Source organism: Macrobrachium rosenbergii, chromosome 40 (genome assembly GCF_040412425.1).
Source record: "Macrobrachium rosenbergii isolate ZJJX-2024 chromosome 40, ASM4041242v1, whole genome shotgun sequence".
Taxonomy (NCBI): Eukaryota; Metazoa; Arthropoda; class Malacostraca; order Decapoda; family Palaemonidae; genus Macrobrachium; species Macrobrachium rosenbergii.
Window position 1 is genome coordinate 31,452,666 of NC_089780.1, and position 21,181 is coordinate 31,473,846.

Genomic DNA, 21,181 nt, shown 5'->3' on the forward strand with positions numbered 1-21,181 from the left:
TCATTCAAAATGTTTGTCTTATATTTTGTCATGTCCTGGCCTTCAGTGATAGTAGGAAGCTTTTGCCTTATTGTTTTTGTTGTTGTTATTACAGTAAACCCCCGTATTCATGTTCTCACGATTCGTGGATTTCTCTCTGGAAGGTATCTAACCATTATCCGCAGAAAATTCGCCCGTTTGCGGTATTTTTCACTGAGAAATATTCACTAATTACTGTATTTTCATATAATTTTCATGACTAAATGCACTTTTTGTGATAAAACTATTAAAATACTCAGGTATAAGCATTTGAGAGGGTTTTTCTTGTGTTGAAACTATAAAAATTGGCAGTTCTAAGTGTTTTTAGAGGGGTTTTAAGTATTCACGGATTTTAGCTATTTGGGGGGGGGGGTTACGGTACGCATCCCCCGCGAATACGGCTGGTTTACTGTATTATTATTATTGTTATTGTTAACAACAGTATAAGAGAAAAGGTTTATCGTTTCTTAATCACGTGACTTTTATTAAATTTCATAAAATTTAAATACTTTGGCCATAGGCAGATGAGCAACTTGGTATGGACCTGTGGTGAAAAAGGTTGGATTGTATAAGTAACTTGTGAAAAGACCAATGTATCATCAGTACTTTATAGTTAAAGTGGGATTTAAATTGATCACAGGGTAACAGTGCAATGAAATGATTTTTGTTTGAAACATTTTTTCATAATCATTAATCTTAGTAGAATTACTTTAATACAAACAGCTCGAGTCACACCCACCTTGTTAGATCATGAAAAATAGACTTGATGCCCAGACAACCCACCATAGTCTTCCAAGGTGTCATTCTTCAGTGCTAACCTTGATATTGATTATTGCGGGGAAGGAGGGAGGGAATTCTGAGGTCTGAGAGATGGGTTATATGAACCACATGGATTCATTCATTAAATTATATTTTGTTCATTATGAACCCGTTAATCATAATTAGGGTGAATCATAATTTTTTATGAAGTACAGTGAAAAGCAATTGGTCAAAAAGAAAATTATAGGGTCCAAAGTATGCAAGGTCTGTTGGTGTCAAGATGATGTAAAGCATAGAAGACTGGGAGCTTCCAGTCAGTCAGTTGGTTTTATACCAGGAACTTGCAACTGCAAAGGGATCTGACTCATTCTGAGCATTCAAATGAAGCATGGAGACAGATACTACAGGAAACACTCCTCCGGTGTGTGCCAGAACAGTGATGATGAATGGCACTTAACCCTCCCAATAGTTGAACCATCCCACTGTGACACTGGCCCTAAGACTTCGGGATAACTTCATATAGATAAGGTTTTGAGGAGGTATTGTGATGTTGCCACGTACCTGCCCCAACAATGGCAGAGTGCTCCAGATTCAACTTCTTAGACAAGAAAGACAATACGGCACAGACCTCATGGGGCATGATCTTCAGCTGGAAGAAGTCCTCCTGAGATGTGTCAAAGGAATCAAGATCTCCTGACAGAGCCTATAGAAGACTGCATTTGGATAAAAATAACAAAAATTTCTCTTTCGTCTACTCTCCAAGAAGAAGCATAAAAGTTAACTCATTCTTATTGTAAAGGTTTCCAGAATGCTTGTTGAGCTTGTAAGCAAAGTCACATACAATCTATTTTGTGATACTTATTCATGATTCAATATACTAGTCATGGAAAATTATGTTTGTCTTATAATTTGTAATCCTTTCCTGCAACAATATATAGGAAACTTTGTATATTATTATTATTTTTTTTTATCTTATCACAGTCATCCTATTCGACTGGGTGGTTTTTATAGTGTGGGGCTCCGGGTTGCATCCTGCCTCCTTAGAAGTCCATCACTTTTCTCACCATGTGCACTTTCTAGTAGCACACTTTACTTTTTATGAGTCCTGGAGCTACTTTGGCATCTAGTTCTTCGAGATTCCTTTTCAGGGACCTTGGGATCGTGCCTAGTGTTCCTATGATTATGGGTACAATTTCCACTGGCATATTCCATATCCTTCTTATTCCGATTTTCAGGTCTTGATACTTATCAATTTTTTCTCTTTCTTTCTCATCTACTCCGGTGTCCTATGGTATTGCGACATCAATGAGTGATGCTTTCTTCTTGATTTCGTCAATCAAAGTCACATGTGGTCTACTGGCATGTATCACCCTATCTGTTCTGATACCACAGTCCCAGAGGATCTTTGCCTGATCATTTTCTAACACTCCCTCAGGTTGATGTTCGTACCACTTATTACTAAAAGCTAGCTGGTGTTTCTTGCACAGGCTCCGGTGGAGGGCTTTTGCCACTGAATTGTGCCTCTTTTTGTACGGGTTCTGTGCAAGTGCTGGACATTCGCTTGCTATGTGGTTGATGGTCTCGTCTTTCATATTGCACTTCCTGCATATGGGTGAGATGCTATTTCCATGTATTGTTCTTTGGATATATCTGGTTCTTAGGGCCTGATCTTGTGCCACTGTTAGCATTCCTTCTGTTTCCTTCTTGAGTTCTCCCCTCTGTAGCCATTGCCATGTTTCATCACCGGCCAGTTCTTTTGTCTGTCTCATGCACTGTCCGTGCATTGGATTGTTGTGCCATTCCTCTCTTGGTGTTCATTCTCCTGTTTCTGTATGTTTCTGGGTCTTCATCTCCTTAGCCACTCATCTTCACTGGTTTTCAGATATTCCCCAGTGCTCAGTAGCCCTCACCCCTCTTTCTTTTGTGTTATGTATAGTCTGTCTGTATTTGCTCTTGGGTATTTGCTGTCATGTGTTTTATAGTTTCCTGGTCTATGCTGTGGAGTTCAGCCTTCATCCACTCCACTACTCCTGTGCTGTATCTGAGTACTAGTACTGCCCATGTGTTTATGGCTTTCGTCATGTTTCCAGCGTTAAGTTTTGACTTGAGTATCGCCTTAAGTCTCTGCATATATTCTTTCCTGATCGTGTCCTTCATTTCTTGGTATGTTATATCCTCTTCTTCTATTATTCCCAGGTATTTGTATCCTGTCTCATCTATGTGTTTGATGCTATTCCAGTCTGGTAGCTTTATCCCTTCAGTCCTTGTTACTTTACCTTTTTGTGTGTTGACCAAGGTGCATTTGTCTATTATTATTATTATTAAACAGAAAAATGTTACCTTTTCATGACCATGATGACCGTTAATTTTAATGATTTGCATAATCTTTTGAGTGCATTGCCCATAGCATAATAAGCAGTTATGTAGATCTCTGTGGTTAAGGAGGTTGGATTTATGACTCGAAGTATTACATAGGTAACTTTTAGATAACAAAGCTACTATTATCCATGCAGTGCGTCATACTTGCATGAGTCAACAGTGTTTTGAAACTATTTTTTTTTAATTGAAGCACATTTTCATAATTCATAATTTGGAAAAGTAGTACTTAGGCCAATGGGTCTTCAGTTGTGCCAGAACAAAAGATTTAACTGTGCATGCCCAGACCACCCTTCATAGTCCTCCAAGACGTAATTTTTTTGGCCAACTTGATCCTCAGCTGGAAGGAGGCCTCCTGCAATGTGTTCAAGGAACTAAAATATAAAAAAAAATATACATATATAAGTATAATTTTTTTTAAACAATACAGTTCAACTGTCAGCCCTAAAGGGCCAACTCCACACTGATATTGAAGAAAAACAGAATAAATTCAGCTCACTAAAGTTGAAATTAAGACTACTGTACATAGACAATATAAAAAGCTTAATGTGAAAAAATGCATCACAGGAGAAAGATCCATCCACCACCAAGTGCAGCCACAAATGGAAATAGTCTAATGCTGCAAGTTCCATAGCAACATGCAGTGAAATGAAAAATACAAGAAGTGTAGCTCTAATTACATCAAAAAATTTTTCATCAAAAGCAAATAAAAATGGAAATCATTGTAGATCACATGAAACTGGTTGCATATGCAGCAACCATTTGGCCTACTACAGAGAAAGTTGCATACCTGATAGTGGCATCTTTGTGTAATGGACAGTTTGTTTTCCTTTTTTTGAGGGTGGGGGGAGGCATCTAAATAAACAAAATCTGACAAATAAGGGTACCCCGGAGCCAACTCACATAGCTTAACAATGTGCAGCAACTCTAAATGGAGTACAATACTAATTAATAGCCTATCCTAACCAGTATCTTGTAATTATCATTCAACTGAATATTTTAATTTACCTATTTAGTTTACTGTATATATATATATCCAGAATGAATTGCTGCTAAGAATACAATGCAGTGCTGTGCAGTATAGCCTAACAAGAACATAGCCAGTGGCAGTAGATCTTCCTGCTTATGCTTACAAGTTATGTAAAATACTCAAAACTCATACAGTATTATGAAAATACCATAAATACTTGTGCTTCTGTCTTAACACACTACCCAAAAATCTTTACCAAAGAAACTGAGAGAGAGAGAGAGAGAGGAGAGCAAATACACAGTAATTTGGTAGTTTACCTTAATGTGACTCATACATAGACATATACACATACATACACTGATTGAAAAAATATAGGTAACTACATTACACTGTAAGTACAATAGTATAATGCATTAAATAAATTCCAATAAAAATACTGTACAAGAGGTGAGTGGGAGACAGGGCACAGGTAACGATAAATAACAAACAAAACAGAATATAGCACTTGATAAAAGGGGGTTAACCCACACTGACTCAGATAACAGTACTTGAATTTAGAAGGCATTAATACACACATGTGCAGAAATGTGTAAATGCTAGTAAGAAGATAACCAAGAAGGGGAAGGTGATAGTACTGTAATGTACTGTACTAAATACTCCCCAAAGTCCTAAGTAAATAATAGGGGATTTTAGAGCTCAAAGCCCAATATGAGACCATAATTGCACCTCGGCAGAGTTCCAGACTCCACACTGAGCTGTTAATGAATATAAGAGTGTCTATGAAATTCATAGGACATTTTCTAAAGTTGACATAACTGTGCTTGTCTTTTATGGCAATTATTCCCTGTTTATGAAGCAGCATCACTTGAAATGCTATCAACTTTTAACTGGTTAACTGGAAATCGTTTTTTGTTCTAGAAATCCCACACATCCAGCATCAAGTGCAATGGCTAAATCAGTATAAGCCATAAGTTTTATGTGTTGCAATTCTGTTACGAAAAATAGGATCTGCTGCTGAGCAGCTAGGAAGCAAAGCAAAAGCTCTATCATAAGTATACCACCTTTTTTGCATGGTGTACAAAATTGATGTAACTCTTAGGGGTTTTGAAATTCTGGATTCACTCATGTTTCCACGAGATGGTTTGCTTTTTTTGTACCATTGATAAGGAACTGACAACTCTTGATTGAATGAATATTTGATGTCACAGAATCTGGCTTAGATGACTTAGCAGAAAATAAGTATCTTGGTTGTGTGATGCTTCTGCTGTTGGGTGTGGGCAGGGGACGATCTTCATCCATACATAACAGTTTTGCAAGTGTGACCAGTATATATTACTAACACTGCTAGGATCCCAAGAACAGGTGATGGGCCATTCAGTTGTGCTGTCGAGTGACAACACTTTAGTAGCATACAGTACAATTACCCAGATGGTTCCATTGACTCCTTCAGGAGTCATGTTTTAAAATATTCTTTATAAATTACCTACAAGATTATTTTAACTTTAAATTGTTTTAAGATACAGATATCGATAGAAACTACTTGTCTATGAAGCAAAATGATGATTTTCTAAAATTTTATGGCTTTTCTTATGACTTGAATTTTCAGTGATTTTGCACATTTCACCATTACACACTACATTTTTATAAAATAGTAAATGTCACCTTACACATTCATTACCCCCTAAATTAAATAAATACATATATTGCAATACACTCCCTGAACACCTGAATTAGCCCTGGTCACCTACCAGCCCGAACTACATCCCCATAGCTTTTACCCACTAAGTGGGTAATTAACTGTCAGCGTTACCAACGCTTACAGGAAAAACTTGTCAAATGAGTTACCTGAAGTACCGTTGGCAACACTGCTGCAAGTCCCGGCTGAGTGAGGCCGAGATCCCCAATTGCTTTTTGTTCGCCATGCTGTGTGGATGTGTCCCACATCAGGCGAACTTTTGGTCATTTAGCCCGACCCCCATTTAAGAATTTGGACATCAGATCACGATTTGGACTGTTTTTCAACGCATTTTCTCCTGGATGGATACTTTATTGATAGGTTTTGGAACTTTTCTCCCGATTTTGACTTTGGACTCGTTTGGATAAGTCAAACGAGACGACGTCGCTGTCTGCTAGTGCCGATACTTCCACTTTGTTTACATCTTCGATGACAGAGCCTCCTTCGGCTGGGGATGCTGACGCTCATCGGCCCTACACGTCCTGCAAGCGTAGGATGAGTACCCTCAAATACAATCGACATTCTGTTTGTGTTTTATGTAGGAAGATACAATGTAGTATCAGTCAGATAGGTGGTGAGTCTTGGTCGGTAGATCAGATGGAAGAATTATTCAAAAAGTTAGAGGACAAGTTACTAGCTGAGTATGTCTAGTCTAATTTTCTAGCTTTATGACTAAATTAACGGAAACTAGAGATAAGGATAGTAGTAATAGTGTTGTAGATACTAATCGTTCTTTTTCAGCCCCCCTGCCTGTTCCAGAACCAGCCCTAACAGGTGCCGGGGATCATGGAGAACTGCAAACCTCGAAGGTAGGATCTGCCGGCCCCCCCAGCGCGGAGCAGGCAGTGTTGGCAGCAGTTTTCCCCCTTCCCTCTAAAAGTGTAAGTTCTAAGGTGGATTTAGAATTAGGAATCACTCAGAAGGGTAGGAATTATAATTTAGGAAGTATTCAGGAAAAGTAGTTGAATGTAGTCTTCTTTGGGTTTAGGTCTCTCATTTAGATCAATTGTCGGTTTTATTTCCTGCTTCGTGCTCTGTGCAACAAGGTTTCCAGATCGTGGAGGGTCGTTCAGATTTGGTTTCTGATGTATCTGATTCTGAATTTTTGTTTTCTTTGAATACTCCTTCTTCAAAGGTTCCTTTTTCTTTGGGGGTTTAAAATTTCTTTCGTCTTGCGACAGTGGTAATTCTGGCGATCGAGTTTTTCCAATATTCATGATCATGTCTTGAAGAATTTTCTGATTTGATAATATTTATCAAGATTATCAGGGGCGGGGGGAACAGAACCAGTCTATTTTCTTTGAAATCTATGGCCTCTTCGGCCGCTACGGAATTTTCCCGTTTTTCCCCATTTTCTTCTAAGCCTTCTTCCATTGCCCTTCTCAGTCTTTTTTTCGGTCCACTCTTCGGAGGCTCTTCGGGGTCTTTGTTGCTCATCCTGTTTTCTTGGCTTTTAACTCATCAGAGCAAGAATTTCTTGCTTCAACCCTGTATATTAGAGCTTCAGTGGCTCCCTCTCTCTCTTCAGGGTTAAGGGAAGGGGTACTTTTTATGGATCTGTGGTCTTTATCACCTTTTGCGAATCCTGTAGTTTCTCAGGCATCCGGTCTAGTTGCTTCTCAGGTGTTTGCGGAGGCGTCAGCAACTCCTTTTTTCATTTTTTACGGATTCCTAACCGTAATGTATCCTCCGCGATTCTTGCGGATGCTACGGCAGTCGGCAATTCGCCTGCACCAGTGTTTGGTGTATCAGCACCGATAGTTTCCGCAGCCTTTCCATTCTCCAGGATAGTTGGTAATTTACCTTCCTCTGATAACTTCGGTTCGGTATCTCGTAACTTCCCCTTCGATACTCCTTTGAGTTCGGTCCGGTTGGGACCTTCTCCATCTGTCCAACGTCGGCGTTGAGCGCTCCGGTTGTTACTCCGAGTGTGGATTCTTCCTTCTTCCCTCCTTCGGCTTCTTCTTTCTCAACTTTCCGGCAGGTTTTCTCTGTCCCGCTGTCTAGGCATTTATGTTGGTTTGGGGTTGATTCCGGGTCTTTGGTTCCAGATTCCCATTCTCATGTGGTTTTGTTACATCCGGATTTGAGTGGTTCGGGTGTTGCGGCCTCTTCGCTCTCAAGAGTGGGCGTGGTCCGCCCAGGTGTGGCCAGCCCAGGTGTTGCGTCATCCCCGTTGGGTGGTGCGGGGTTTGCGCAACCTACTTTGGTGCCTCCAGTATGTTCATGATTGATATGCCAGGTGTCCGTCTCACGCACCCAGGTGTAGCAAATTCCGGGGTTTCGAGTTTGGTGTTTTCTAGGGGTCGGCCTGCCTCTTGCCTGTTCCGGATCAGTCGGACCAGTCCGACAATCCTCCGGCTTGGTCGGACCAGTCCGACTGGATTGTTCATTTGAAGAAGAGGTTCTGGTGCCGGATATTAGTTCTCATTCAGCCAATGAGAATGAGTATAAGTGGATGATAGACTTCATCCTCACTTGTCAACCCAAGGTTCCGGAGGAGCCTACACTATCAAATCAAACGATGTTCGAGTCGCTATATGCGACAGAACCGGTAGTTGCTCAATCATTAAAGAATCTGGTCTGCTTTGGCCGTGTCGGGCAGGCATTGAGGGAGGCAGACGTAGGTTAGTGGCTTTGATAGGGTCGAGTAAGCAGGATTCAACCTTGCTTCGTATTCAGGAGGGGTTTTAACAAGGTAGCGGTTAACCCTTCTGTGGGTGTCAGGGTTCCTCTCAACGTATCTGTTGAGGCTCTTCTCTCTCGGGTTCCTTCGTCAATTGTTTGGTCTCAGTTTCATCTAGGGAGGCTTGTATCTTGGAGGACACCTTGGCAGCCATTCGGAGGCCTTGTCCCACTCTATGTGGAAGTGTCCGGGTTGATAGGGTTCTCTCAAACAAGATGGATATTCTCCCTCCGGTCCAGTACTGCCTGACACCTCATCACTTTGGTGTCAATAGGGCTGGCATACCAGGTTAACATGTCGCCTGACTGTACAACGTTCTTTGGCAGAAGAGGAGGGACTTCTTTAAAGCTTACGCCTCACTATCCGTACATTCGGAGAGGGTTCTGTTGAGGGTGCCTTTTGCGCTCTGCAACAGTCCATTAGGGAGGAGGATATCTCCTCCATGGTCAATTTCGTTTAGCCGTTGTCAGCAGTAGCGTCACAGCAAGCTATGATTAGTGTGGCTGCTCTGGGTTCAAGGGATGTGGCCAGCATAATGAACTTGTTGCTTCTAACTCATGTCTCCAGTGTCGGCAATTATGCATCATTGAGGGTACAAAATGTTGAAGTAGAGGGTTTCTGTCTAACAGGGAATAGCCAGTACCCTCTTGAAGAAGCCTCTTAGGGAGTAGAGAGAATGACCTCTCTCTCTCTCTCTCTCTCTCTCTCTCTCTCTCTCTCTCTCTCTCTCTCTCTCTCTCTCTCTCTCTCTCTCTCTCTCTCTCTCTCTCTCTCTCTCATTCCAGGGTCTTGTGTCTCCGCATGCTTTCTCTTCAGGTATGTCTCAGGAATCGCTGGGACTTCCACATCAAGAATGCAGGTATAATCTGGAACGATTCTCGCTTGTCGGATCATCTGTGATAGTCAGAAGAAGCGCATCTGACATCCGGAAGGTCTGTAGTCCCCCCTCTTCCTGACGTTCATCTGTACTCAGATGCCTCATATCAAGGTTGGGAAGCAACCTTGGAGGAACCCAGGCTTTGGGCCTCTGGAGAGATCAGGAACAAGAGGAGTCATAACCTTCGGGAACCTCGGGTGTAAAGGAAACCCTCAGATGTTTTTCAGTCCCATTGCGCAACACAGTAGTGGGTCTGCTTTGCGACAACGTAACTGCCGTGTCGTATCTGAGAACTCGGGGGGAACAAGATCATTAGAACTTAGAGGTGTATGCTTTCCGCCATTCGGTCTCATTCATCAGGTAATCAGGAATTGCGGTGGTGTCAAGATGTCTATGACTCTAGCTCCTTGCTGGACCTAACGCCCTCGGTTCTGGAATTCCTAATGCTCCTTACGGAAGTTCCGATGTTCCTCCTCATGCAGAAGATCTTTTAGACAACCGCATTTTCACCATTATCATCCAAACTCTTGCGTGATGAACCTAGTTGCGGGCGACTGCCCGACACTCTAAAGCCATGTCTAGACAGCGTTTCTTTCAGCTTGAGAAGTCAACCAGTAAGCTTTACCCGGTCAGCTTGACATGAAGAAGTCTGCGTCGCAAGGAAGGTCATTCCATCTTTAGGCATGCCATTACCGAAATAGCTGCTTTTCTCTTATTCCTTTGGAAAGTCAAGATTCTTCCATATTCGGCTATTGCTGGCTACCGCTCAGCACTTAGCTGTACATTTTTTCCATCTTCCCAAAAAATTTCTAGTAGTAAGATCTTTGATTCATTACGTTCCCTCGGGCTCCCTCGTGATACTGTCGGAAGTTCTAATGTTAAGATAGCTGGTTAGGTGTTTTTCTTTCTTTCGGCTTTAGCTGCAGATAAAAAAGTGGGCAAGCTTCGGGAAGTTTCCTAGGCGGGAAATAGGTATTTCTCTTCTTCCGGAAGTCGTGGCAGAGGCTAAACCTCTACTTCGTTCGTTTAAGGTTCTTTATCTGCAAGTGTTCGGTTCCGGCATCAGCAGGGATGTCTTTATGTCCGATGCGAATATTTATCAAAGGTTGAGTAACTCCGTCTGCTTCTGTGTACACTTCTTGTTTCATCGCGGAATCCTTCCCGTCTGCTGTCAAGGATGCGATTAGTTACTTTTGGAGAAAGGGTTCCTGGTTCATAAGCGCTCACTACACAAACACAGTTACGGGCACACTTCACGATTCTCGTGTGGTGCGAGGTTTATGCCCTTGAACACAATTTTTCTGAGCTCGGCCCCGTGTCACCCGGTGAAATTCCATACTAACACGAATTTCTAGGTGTTAGGATCTTTGGTTGTTCTATGGGCGGTACGGTAGTTACCTGTTTATTTATTTGGCTAATCCTCTCCCTCCTCTTATTTTCACAGGATTGTTGACGTCTGTGGTGGCGTGGCGCCAACTTTTAGTCAGGTTCGGGCAGCAGTAGCGAACAGGTTGTTCTCTTGGGGAAGAGAACTTTTGAGTACCAGCAGCAGTTCGACTTTGAGGGCGTTTCTTGGGCAGCCGGTGTTTGGGCCCAGACTGGAGCAGCGCACCAACGAAGATGGTTGTTTGTTGGCCGCAGGTGGAGACCCTGTCGGCAGTTTTGGCTCGTGCAGTGGCCCGTGTCCTTTGTATTTTGGCGAGGCGGCAGCAGGGCGTCGTGATAATACTGCCTGTTGTCGTTAGTTGGTGGACTTCGCTGGAGAAGGCTTTTTTTGTATCGACTGCTGCTGGTACTTCTTTTTTTATATAAAGTAATACTGCTTTATTTTTGTGTTTCGTGGCCCGGACCTGGCTCATTTTGTTATGGTTTTCTTTTTTATTTAAGATTATTAAGTTTAATATTAATAAATCTTTTTTTATAACCATTTCCTGTATTTTTGTTATTCCTCCTTCTTTGTGTGTGCGAGCTGTCGATTAGCCAGAGCAGCCCCAATAGTTTTTCCATCTATAAAGATCCTGTGTTTTTCTTAAGGGCCGAAAACCTCGGTTTGTAACACTAGGTATAAAAATTGCTAAATATACCAGAGAAAAAAGCTTTCAGGAATGCTGGAGTTACTACCCCAGATCGGCGTCTTCTATATTGAAGACGTCGGTATAACCAAGGGTGAGTGAAAGAATCACAACCACAGAGCCACACTCGATAGACATCCCCATGTCAAAACCCCCGGGAAGAGCGGGGAGCCGTACCAGCTCCCACGCTCACCCGCCCACCAAGCGGCGACTCCAGCGCCATCTGAACTCATTCCATTTCTAGCACGTGATTTTTGTGCAATCATTTATTTTGTGCTCGTGTTTTTGGTTGTTTTTCTTGCTTATCAGCATGTCTTCCAGCAAGTTTACCGTCACCAAGTTAAGTACCATCTTATTGTGGGGTTTTTATGATAAGTTTGGCTGTTTCAACCCGTATCTTAATATTATTCGTGGTTGTTGTTATGACGCCGTGGCGTCCCCCGTCAGCCATGTCGACCGCAAGATGCGCCCACCCAGCTTGTCCGGTTTGGGGCTTCTCTTTGTCGTTTACATTTCTTATCATTATTCCTGGTGGCATTTTTCCTGGGCAGGTTGTTTCGGTGTTCCTCTGCATTAATTTTGTCGAACCACATATCGGGGTTCCTCCATTGGGTTCCCGTCATTTTCCCGCTTAGGTTTCTCCCCAGGATGTTTTCCGCTTTGACATACTTAGCTACATTATTATTATAGTGTGACGTGCTGGTGCTATCAGTCTTCCTCAGGACCAATCCTTATGTCCAGTATATACCTTAAAGTCTTATCTACAAAGAACTCCACAGTGTAAGTCGGGTCCTCTTTTTATCAGGGAAAAAGGTGGAACTCTTTCGTTGAACGCTATAAGACAGCAAATTCTGTATTTTATTAAACAAGCCAACCCGGATTCAGTCCCAAAGGTTCATGATATCCGTCAAAGGTAGCTACCTCTACTAATTATTTTCATAATATGGATTTTGCTGAACTTACCAAGTATACGGGATGGAAATCACCTCTAGTGTTTAAACACCACTATTTAAAATCACTCAAGCCCTGAAATTTTCTACAGTGGCTGTGGGAGTGTCATTCCCCACCTTAATTGTCCTTAATCCTTTTCCTTCCCCCGCCCGCCTGCCTCATTTATTTCTCTGCCTGCCTTTCTGGATCAATCATGCCTCACTGCCTTGCTCCTCATAATCGATGCTAGAATTACCCTGGTTATTGTTTGTCTTGGTGATTGGATTTTGATATGCTGTGAATTTAGATTAAGATAGAAGTATTGGAGCGGTTTTTATTTTGCTTCATGTACCTCAATTTCTGATTTTGTATATATCTCATTGTTCTTAGATTTAAGTTTGTATTTACCTGTTTATACCATTATGTTGTGGGTGTCTTTCATTTCATCCCTAATTGTATTGTATTTTTGTCATTGTGTATTGCTCTTAGACTTAAGTTTACATATTCTTCATTGTGTCTTTATATTGTTGGGTGTGTGTTGTTCCACCCGTGCATTTACCTGTTATTAAATCTATTTTTCCTTGATGAGATATCATAATTAAATCTATTTTTCATAGTGTGTGTTTTGTTCTAATCACCTTTTGTTTTTCTTTGTAGCTTTGCAGTCTTGGCATGATTCTCTGTCACTATTTCACCAGGGTGACACGGGGCTGAGCTCAGAAAAGGGATTTTGACAAAGGAAAACTCTATTTCTGAGGAGGCCCCGTGTCACCCGGTGACCCTCCCAGGAGCAGGTTTACCCCCTACTTGCACATGCCAAGCCTGCGGGTGGTGCTAGTCTGGAATGAGTTCAGATGGCGCTGGAGTCGCCACAGGTGGGCGGGTGAGCGTGGGAGCTGGTACGGCTCCCCGCTCTTCCCGGGGGTTTTGACATGGGGATGTCTATTGAGTGTGGCTCTGTGGTTGTGATTCTTTCACTCACCCTTGGTTATACCGACGTCTTCAATATAGAAGACGCTCAATCTGGGGGTAGTAACTCCAGCATTCCTGAAAGCTTTTTTCTCTGATATATTTAGCAATTTTTATACCTAGAAATTCGTGTTAGTATGGAATTTCACCGGGTGACACGGGGCCTCCCTCAGAAATAGATTTTTCCTTTGTCAAAATCCCTTAATTGATGTGACATTATATTTAGCATTTAACAGTTTTTTGTTCATTACCACACAGTATTCGGAGTATGTCCACTTCATCTTCCTTTCTAAGGAATGGTTCAGTCTCTTCTATTCTGGTGTTTACTTGCGAGTCTGTCCGTGTTTTCTTCCTTTTCTGAAGAAACTATCAATTCGCCCCACCGCGTATAGGGACAAATTCTCCTATCTAGGGTGCGTTCAATTAGCTGAGTTGGTATTCTCTTAGTGCGAAGACTTGGAAGGTTATTCACTTAGTCCACGTTTAACAGCGAAGTCTATTATCTAGGGTGTGCTCATTTAGCTAAGGTAGTATTCACGTAGTGCGGTGGTTATTAGGTTAACCAGATAGGGGAATTCCTTCTAGGCTTTAGAATCTTAAGCAACAGTGATAGTATAATCACATGAACTTAAGTTTAGTACGTCTTAAGTATCCTAGTCTGATAGTTTCCCTACGAGAGTCCAGAGAGGTGCTCTCGTTGGCTACACTGCCTCATTCCCTCCTTAATGGGTAGGCTCTGAATAGCCACTTGAGAGATGCATTGTTCTTTTTACATGAAAGTTATTCCCTTAGTCTGTGTGTAGCCGCTAACCCTTCTATCGTGGGTGTGTTCATTTAGCTAAGGGTGTACTCTCTTAGTGCGGAGGTTCTTAGAGAGTTAGAGGTGGCCACTTGGAAGTCGGTGTCGGGTTTCACGACTTTTCTACCTCAAAGACATTCAGTTTTCTTCGAAGAAGAGTTACTCGCTTGGTCCTTTTGTGACGACCAACTTGATCTTATAATTACGTAGTAATGTTAAGGGTGGGGGGAACTCTAGGTAATGAATGTAGTTTGAGGAAATTTGGAATTTTGGATTCTCTGTTAGTCGGGGTTCATAGTGAGAGTATTAAGTTTGATATTAGTACTGTTAAGATAGGTAGATCCAGTGGACAGGTTTGGTTTCTTCAACCTCTTCAGCGCAGACATCAGCAGCAACGGGCGGCGAAGAACTCGAAGATCCTGCACACTCAACTTCTCCTCCATACATGAGAGGCTACAACAGCCACATGGGAGGTTCTTCGTACCCCTCCATACATAAGAGTGCTTTGATTAGCCACATGGGAGGTTCATCGTTCCCCTCCATACATGAGAGTACTTTGATTAGCCACATGGGAGGTTCGTCGTTCTTCACTGATCATGGGAGGCTGTGATTAGCCACATGGTAGGTTGGTTTTTTATTTTGCTACTCTCTCTATCCATGAGGAGGTTTGAATACCACATGAGAGGTAGCTTGTCTCAGGCCCTCCATACATGAGAGTGCTTTGATTAGCCACATGGGAGGTTCGTCGCTCTCAACTAATCATGGGAGGCTGTGATTAGCCACATGGTAGGTTGGTTTTTATTTTGGTTTGAATACCACATGAGAGGTAGCTCGACTCACAGTACCTACAGTAGACATGCGACTGACGTTGGGGGTACCCTACAGACATTCTCACCTGCTGAGTGGGATAACCAGGTGAGGATACATTCATTTATACAGAGTAGGCGAATAATGAGTTACCTGCTTTCCCTGTTGGCAGGTCGGGCTGAATTAGATTGATCCCACCTCCACTACTGTAAATTTTGTTAATCAGGCTAATTCAGGTGTTCAGGGAATGTATTGCAATATGAAGTTTTCATAATAAAACTAATATTGTAATACTTACCTGAACACCTGAATGATTCCTACCCTCCTCCCCACTTCAATTTGAATAGTGGATAACGCAATTGGGGATCTCGGCCTCACTCGGCCGGGACTTGCAGCAGTGTTGCCAACAGTACTTCAGGTAACTCATTTGACAAGTTTTTCCTGTAAGTGTTGGTAACGCTGACAGTTAATTACCCACTTAGTGGGTAAAAGCTATGGGGATGTAGTTCGGGCTGGTAGGTGACCAGGGCTAATTCAGGTGTTCAGGTAAGTATTACAATATTAGTTTTATTATGAAAACTTAATTTTCCTTCAAAAAAACATACGTATTGCAATTGGTTACGTATTAGCTGATTTTATTCAGATTATTTTTCCGCAGTGACTCCCGATGGTGTCAATGGGACTTGGGGGTATCGATATAAACAATATATTGTTGATTATTAATATAAAGAGATAAAAGCATCAACAATAACATCGCACTCGGAATTTCAGTGGGAAAATTATAATTTCACCTTTGCTATATTTAGATTGGGTGCACACACACATGCATCTTACACATATATACAAAAACACATGCATATACATGAACTAAAACATAACATGCACACACACACAATTTTGATTGGGTGCATGCACACACACACATCTTACACATATATACAAAACAAACACATGCATATACATGAACTAATACATGACACGCACACACACATAACATGGCATGTACTCAAACATACAACATAGCATGCACACACACACATACACACAAACACTCTTCTCATTGTAGGCCAAGTTATGCGTAGATTTGAACATGCATGACTTAGAGAATAGTATTGTAAAGTCCCCGCTCAACGCGTTCTCTGTAGAGAACATCCTGTTTTCTGTGGTGCCTTTTCATCGACCTAAGGTCAATTGGAATATGTATTTATCATCATAGTTGTAACCTGTGTATATGTTGTCTTTCTAAACAATGATGTTTTATGTACAAGTAACGAGTTATTTATGTTATATGTCAGACATTGTTGATCACTATGTTCTCTGTATGAACCTGTCCTGTTTTTTAAGGAATTAGTTTGACCTCAGGTCACCTGTAAACCTTTGTACCAGCAGTCTGCGAACTACGCAGACGTCCGCATCCCGCTTTATAAGCAGCTATTTTTCATTAATAAACCAGCAGTACTTTTCTTCCTGCTCATTATTTCGCACCTCTCTCACAGTGGTGACCAAGTGAACCTGGTTCATGTTGGAAGCCATTAACAGACCAATGGGTTTGACAAAGTCTTGTCCCAATGAACCTAATCCACAGCCCCTGAACGGACCCAAACTCTTTCCCTCAGTGTGTATTGGCATGAAATGTTCCCACACACTCCAAGTGAGAGCCTTGAAAATGAAAATGGATGACAGAGACATTCCCAACCACGTACAAATTATTGCTACACAGAATCTCTGGAGGCAGACACCTCACTCTCACACACCCCTCCTGCACACCTCCACACATACAAAGATAGATACACATGCATACACCCCTGCACCAACCAAAGTCACGATGATTGCTAACAGAAGACTGCTGCCATTCACCAGGGAGAACATGTTTTTGGTTCTACAGGGTCAAATATAATTCAGAATATTATTGACTGAATCTCAGGTGTTGAAGGCGGATTTATTTCGCCATTAACACCCTTCCAGAGGAAATATATAAGATCGCTCCTTGGTTGAACTGAAATCCTCTCATTGAGATCTTCTCATTGCCGGTCTCCAGAGAATGCCCGCTGCCCTCAACCTCGCCCTCAACCCCTGGCAGGTGTGAAACCTCTTGAAAGTGTGAAGAAACCCTCCAGGGGACCTCCTCCTCCCTGAGACTGAAAGCAGCGGTGGCGCAAAGAAATCAGTCTGTTGAGGGAGATCTTCCTGCGGCAGAAACTCTGCCAGAATTTCCGTGGGCAGATCACGGAAATGAACCCTGCCGGTTAAGGTCCTAATCAAGTTGGCGAAGCTGGCGGACTCCACGATGCATGAAACCAAGCAGGCAAAAACGCCCGCACCTCCGCCAACTGCCTCCTCCTACCAGAGGACCCACCATGGAGCCTGTCAACTCCATTGAGCAGAAAATCATCCCACCAGCAGAAGAGGAGGGGCTGGGGCTGTGCTACTTCACAAGAGGTTCGGAGAGCTGCCCAGAGGTGCGAAGCCCCTGCCCTTTCTTCCCTTCAAAAAAGCGGAGGAGGCAGGAAATCAACCCCACAGGCGCAAACCTGGTAAACAACAAAAATACCCAGGGACCCCTTACTATGATCTTCTCGAATGAAAACATTAGGCAATTTGGATCTCCGGCAGGATGATGGTCGACACTGGAGCCATGAGTTCGGTGTTTCCACCTTCAGGGGAATACTGCAGATGACCACCAGACCCGACTACCTGCCTGACAGCCACAAGCTAGGGTCCCCATCCTCTCCTAAAGGCACCAAGCTCCTGTCGATCTCCATCCTTCGCCAAGGTACAGCTGGGAGTTAATCATCGCGGATGTCAGGACTCCACTCCTGGGGTGGATTTCTCGCCCACTTCAGTCTATTTTGTCGACATTTTTTGCTTTGCTGGACACTCAGTCCTAATCCCTGCTCTTGTCGCCAGGCCCTAGGGAGCCCGACCTGTTCCATCGCACCCCACCAGTATGGTTCCCTCCCGAAGGAGTTCCACTCTTCAAACCCTAGCTCCAAAAGATGCCCGGGACTCCTCCCAAACATTGGGATATACCACCATATCAAGGCGAATGGCCCCCTGACACACATTCTTTGCAGTAGTTCCGTTCCAGCTCCCCAAAGCGCCTTCAGGAGGCCAAAAGGCCTTTGCAGAGATGGAAAGGATGGGCATATGCAAAAAGGCTCCCAGCCCATGGGCCTCCCCTCTTCACATGGTGCAGAAAGCAGGCAGCACCTGGAGGCCCTGTGGCAACTACAGGGGCTGAACCTGGCAACAGAACTGGACCACTACCCCTGCCGAACATGCAGGACCTGACTGGCTCTTTCCACGGGGCCAGGATATTCTCCAAAATGGACCTACTAAAATCTTATTTTCAGGTCCCAGTAGCACTGGAGGACATCCCCAAAACCGCCATCATCACGCCCTTCGGGTCCTACATCTTCGCCTTCTCCACCTTCAGCCTGAGGAACGCGGGTGCGACCTTCCAGAGTGTCCGATATCCTGCAATCTTTTCCAGATCCCGGGAGGAACACCTTGACATTCGGAAGGTCCTGCAGCGCCTGCAGGAAAAGTGGCCTGTCGTCCAGGTTTGACAAATGCACCTTCGGCATCGAGAAGGTGGAGTTCTGGGCCACAGATATCCCGGAACCCGTTAATGTCGTTGAAGGTCGAAGCCGTAAGTTCCCCACCCCTACCTCCATCAGGGCTGTACAAGAATTCCTTGGGATGGTCAACTACTTTTTGATGATTCATCCCGGGATTGCTCACACCATGGCGCCCTGACTGAGGTCCTGAAGGGACATCCAAAGACCTTAGTGTGGGGCCCCGACCAGGAGAAGGCTTTGCTCCTGACAAGGCCTCCTCAAAATGCAAAAAGCAACATCTTTGGCCCACCCGGACCCCAGCGCTTCCCTCCAACTGGCGATGGACGCCAGTAACGTCGCCTGCGGAGCAGTCCTGGAACAGGTCATCAGAGGAACCCCTCAGCCCATTACCTTCGACTGAGAACTCCTCGCAGCATACCAGGCGGTACGGCACTTCAAGTTCCTCCTGGAGGGGATGCCCTTCACAATTTGGACCAACCACCAGCCGCTGGTCCACGTCTTCACGAAGCTGGGCGACGCATGGTCCTCCAGGCAGCAGCGGCACCTCGCAGCCATCGCGAAGTTCACCTGCACCATCAAATACCTCCCCGGCAGGAAGAACCCGGTAGCCGATCCCCTCTCAAGGATTCCGGGACAGCTCAGGATCGAACTTTTTGATCTCCCCGCCAACAAGCTGCTGACCCTAAGACCCTAGCCTACCGTACAGCTGTCACGTCGCTGAAGTGGAAGGACGTACCCTTCGGCTCAGGAGGATCAACATTGCTGAGCAATGTCAGTACCGGACGCCCCCGACCCCTGGTACCTGCCTACAGGCGTCGGCTGGTTTTCAACATCATCCACAGCCTATCCCACCCCTCCGGAAGGACAACAGCCAGACTGCTGACAGAGAAGTTCATCTGGCACGGCATACAGAAAGACACGACGACCTGGGCAAGACAGTGTATGCAGTCAGACAAGCAAAGTGGGACGGCACACTGAATCAGGAGTGGGTGAATTCCCCCAGCCAAAGAGACGCTTTGGGCACATCCATGTCGACGTAGTAGGACCTCTTCCCCCATCAGAAGGAGCCAGATACCTTCTGACAGTTGTCAACCACTCCAACAGGTGGCCCGAAGCTATGCCCATGGAAGAAGCCACCTACAGTGCATGCGTGGAAGCCCTCCTTTTGAGCTGGATCAGCCGGTTCGGTGTCCCAGACGACATAATAGACAGGGGACCTGCTTTCCTGTCTGAGCTGTGGACCGCCGCCTACAACCCCGCAGCCAATGGAATGGTGGAAAGGTTCCACAGGTCTTTGAAGGCGTCCTCATGGCTCGTTGCTCCTCTGAAAACTGGAAGTACCAGCTGCCCTCGGGTCCTCCTCGGGTTGAGGACCGCCCCAGAGCCAACGCACCCCTCCTCAGCGGAAAAAGTCTTCTATAGACTCTGGTAGTCCTGGGAGAACTCATCACAGAGGACAGGGACGACATAGGAATGCAGAGGCTCTAAGACAGGGTTGGAAAGTTCGCCCCTGCCAAACGACACTCACCGACAGGACGTCCCCTTTCATGCCCCCCGGGCTGTCCTCCGCCACCCACGTCTTTGTCAGGGACGACGCCGTATGCCCACCCTTGACTAGACCCTACAGGGGACCTATCCTTGTACTAGTAAGGAACAAGAAGGCGTTCCGAATATCCAACCATAGGCGGGAAGACTGGGTGTCAATAGATTGTCTCAAACCCGCATTCCTGGAGGGGGGCATCGATTAGCCGACCCCAAGATCTCCTGCAGGATCGACAGCCCCCTCAAACAACCCCAAGTCGCAGGAAGGAGCGAGGGCATCCCAAAAAATCCAGAAACCTGACGGCAATGCACCCCAACAAACCACTGCAGAGGACACCGGGAAGGCGACCGCCCTCTCCAGTTGACATTGAGAAAGAGAGGCCCCCTTCATCGCCCCAGCAGATACCTGGTTTAATCAGACGTTGCCTCTGTCTTTGTGGGGGGAAAGTATTGTAAAGTCCCTGCTCAATGCATTCTCTGTAGAGAACATCCCGTTTTCTGCGGTGCCTTTTCATCGACCTAAGGTCGATTGGAATATATATTATCATTATAATTGTAAACTGTGTATATGTTGTCTTTCTAAACAATCATGTTTTATGTACAAGTAACGAGTTATTTATGTTATATGTCAGACATTGTTGATCACTATGTTCTCTGTATGAACCTGTCCTGTTTTTTAAGGAATTAGTTTGACCTCAGGTCACCTGTAAACCTTTGTACCAGCAGTCTGCGAACTACGCCTCGTCCGCATCCCGCTTTATAAGCAGCTATTTTTCATTAATAAACCAGCAGTACTTTTCTTCCTGCTCATTATTTCGACACCTCTCTCACAGTATGATCAAGTGAACCTGCTGAAGCATGTTGAAGTGGTGACACCAATGGGTTTGTGCAAATCACACTTGCCATTAGTCTGTTCTTGACAGTCAGCTGAGATGGCTCCAAACTCTTTCTATTTCAAGAATATTGTTCATCACAAATTTCTCCGTGATACCATAGAAAGCCTTGAAAATGAAAATATCAAGACAGCAGATATTGTTATTACAGGTAAGATTTATTGCTA

At 44.2% G+C, this 21,181-nt stretch overlaps 1 long non-coding RNA gene across 1 annotated transcript in view; it reads left to right on the forward strand.

Annotated features, from left to right (window-relative positions):
• Nucleotides 1–10, forward strand: part of LOC136826314 (uncharacterized) — a 70,438-nt gene extending 70,428 nt beyond the window's left edge. The window contains exon 3 of the long non-coding RNA XR_010849591.1: nt 1–10. This exon is cut by the window's left edge and continues 1,389 nt beyond it. This is a non-coding gene — a long non-coding RNA (uncharacterized lncRNA).
• Nucleotides 11–21,181: the final 21,171 nt, after the last annotated feature.